General features: G+C 41.1%; 1 pseudogene; it reads right to left on the bottom strand.

Annotated features, from left to right (window-relative positions):
- Positions 1–1,743: 1,743 nt before the first annotated feature.
- On the bottom strand, positions 1,744–2,631 carry LOC100579762 (annotated as a pseudogene).
- Positions 2,632–3,301: the final 670 nt, after the last annotated feature.

Below are 3,301 nucleotides of genomic sequence, written 5' to 3' on the forward strand. Positions count from 1 at the left end.
CTACTGGGGCACTGCCTAGTTGAGCTGTGAAGAGGACTACCATCTCCAGACCCCAGAATGGTAGATCCACCAACAGCTTGCATGCACCATGCCCCTGGAAAAGCTAGAGACACTCAATGTCAGCCCATGAAAACAGCCAGAAGGGAGGCTGTACCCCACAAAGCCACAGGGGTGGTGCTTCCCAAGACCATGGGAACCCACCTCTTGCATCAGCATGACCTAAAAGTGAGACCTGGAGTCAAAGGAGATCATTTTGGAGCTTTAAAATTTGACTGCCCCACTGGATTATGGACTTGCATGGATACTGTAACCCCTTTGTTTTGGCCAATTTCTCCCATTTGGAATGGCTGTATTTACTCAATACCTGTACCCACATTGTATCTAGGAAGTAAGTAACTTGCTTTTGATTTTAGAAGCTCATAGGTGGAAGGGACTTGCCTTGTCTCAGATGAGACTTTGGACTGTGGATTTTAGGGTTAATGCTGAAATGAGTTAAGACTTTGGAGGACTGTTGGGAAGATATGATTGGTTTTAAAATGTGAGGACATGAGATTTTGAGGGGCCAGGAGCAGAATGATATGGCTTGGTTGTATCTCCACCCAAATCTCAACTTGAATTGTATCTCCCATCATTCCCACATGTTGTTGTAGGGACCCGGGGGAGGTAATTGAATCATGGGGTCCAATGTTTCCTGTGCTATTCTTGTGATAGTGAATCAGTCTTATGAGATCTGATAGGTTTATCAGGGGTTTCTGCTTTGGCGTCTTCCTCATTTTCTCTTGCCACCACCATGTAAGAAGTCCCTTTCACCTCCTGTCATGATTCTGAGGCCTCCCCAGTCATATAAGTCCAATTAAATCTCTTTCTTTTGTAGATTACACAGTCTGGGGTATGTCTTTATCAGCAGTGTGAAAATGGACTAATACACCATGTTACTAGCTTTGGAATATTCCTTAAATTCTTTTCCATCTCTCATTTATAATATGGGAGCATCTCAGTAAGATTTTCAAAGCAATACCTGATTATCTTGGCCAATGTGTTATTGCACTTGCCCTAATTCTGCCCTTGAGAACTTTCAGTTCTAGAGCAGTTTCCTCTATATGTATGTGTGTATGCACACATGCCAGTTTTACAATATCCTTCTTATCAAAATCAAATGAAAAATTATATTGTTGTCATACTCTTGAGGCAATTTTGGCAGCTAGCTCTTAGTGACTCATGCTCAGTAAGTAGCACCATGGCCATGAAATATGCAAGATCCATTGTTATAATGCAGAATAGGATTTCAATTTTTATAATGCATAGTAATTTTTCAGTTTTGTGCCATATGAGTGCAAAAAACATATAACAATGGTGATGCTCTGAATAAGATTCTAAATTACCATAGTTGGTCTCCTCATAGGGTTGTAAACCAAAAAAATAGAAGATTGAGGCAAGTCTCAATTGATTTTGAGGTTTATTTTGCCAAGGTTGAGCAAAGAAGAAGAAAAAAATAAAACACAAATAACAGGAGCATCTGTGGTCCATGCCTTTTCCAAAGAGCGTTTTGATGACTGCAGTATTTAAAGAAGAAAGAGCTAGAGGGAGAGGAAGGAGAAAAAAAATGGTTGGTGAGGGTAGGCAACGAGACAAATGGTTACATTCTTATGGGGCTTTGATTAGTACTCACAGAATATGCATTTTACTTGTAAAAGCAGAGAGTAGAGGAACAGTCAATTATACATTACATTTTACATAAGTTCCCTACAAATCTTTTAGGACTATGTATCTTCATAAACCCCAATCATGTAAACACTCCCCACTGACCTGGGCAAATGCAATGAATTGTTGTGGATAATAGATAGAGGCAGCTAATCCCATGAAACCAGAAGGATATATCAGCTTCTTTATTTTTGAACCTTTTGCCAAAAAGAGTCCAAAAAGGCCAGCAAAACCAATAACACCAAGTCTTGGAAAAAATCCTGTAGCTGCATTTGGAGATATTCATAGCTGTCTAACCCTCATTGACCCAAACTTTGCATCTCGGGATTAGTTTGGGAGTATGTTTCCTGACACCAACTTATACATGGCCTACAATAATGTTGGAGCTGAGAGATGCTTTCTTCAAACTGGATCCTCCACTCCTCCACGTATTCGAATTCACCCTTAGGAACTGAGTAGAGTGAAAGCTCATCAAGCTTCATGGGATATTTGGGAGGTGGGTCCTTTCTTGGTGCTGCATAGAGTTTGAAGATGAGCAAACTCATACCAGCTTGCGCTTACCCCATGGACCTCTGAGTTGCCTTGAACGTGTTACTGGCAGCAGTGGCTCCATCAGGGTTGAGCAGGAGTTTAACTCTTGGTTTGCACTTCTTGAGAGTGTCATGTTTAGAGACATGATGGATGTGAGCATCAGTAAAGTGTATAGTTGGTAACTAAATCTATGTGAATTTTGATTTGGAATTTGTATGTGTTCTTCTCTGTTGCATGTATGGCAAGTCTGTCTAATTGGTAATTGCAACAGCTTCCTCCATTCTCCTGGGGTATATGATGACTGCCTATCATGTTTATATGCCTTCTGTCCCCACAACTTCATCAAGAGTACTTTATAACTTTGCTTACTCCACTGTTGTGGTCAATTTTCTGCGTCATCTTGCCTGGTCTAAGGAATTCCCACAGAGCTGGTAAAACAGTATTTCTGGGTTCATCTGTGAGAGTGTTTTGAGAAGCAATTAACATTTGAATCAGTAGACTGAGGGAAGAAGACTACATTGACCTTTCCCAATGTGGGTGGGCATCATTCCATCTATTGAGGGCCTGAATAGAACAAAAAGGCAGAAAAAGGGCAAATTCCCTTTATCTGAGCTGAGACATCCATCTTCTCCCGCCCTTGGACATCATTGCTCCCGGTTCTCAAGATTTCAGCCTCAGATAGGGGCTTATACTATGAGCTCCCTAATTCTTAGGCCTTTAGAGTTGAACTGAATTATACGATTTCCTTTCCTGGTTCTCTGGCTTGCAGAGAGCAGATCACAGGACATCTCAGCCTCCATTTCCACGTATATTCCTTTAAGTCTCTTAAATTCTATTGGTTCTGTTTCTCCATATAACCCTGATTAATTGATATGGTTTGGTTCTGTGTCACCATCTAAATCTCATCTTTAACTTTAATCCCCCTGTGTCTAGGAACCTGTGATCTCCACAAGTCGAGGAAGGAAAATGATTGGATTATGGGGGAAGTTTCCCTCATGCTATTCTCATCCTTCCCATGAGATCTGGTGGTTTTATAAGTGGTAGATTTCCCTGCACTCTCACTCCTTCT

The sequence above is a fragment of the Nomascus leucogenys genome, chromosome 21, assembly GCF_006542625.1.
Source record: "Nomascus leucogenys isolate Asia chromosome 21, Asia_NLE_v1, whole genome shotgun sequence".
In the NCBI taxonomy this organism is placed as follows: Eukaryota; Metazoa; Chordata; class Mammalia; order Primates; family Hylobatidae; genus Nomascus; species Nomascus leucogenys.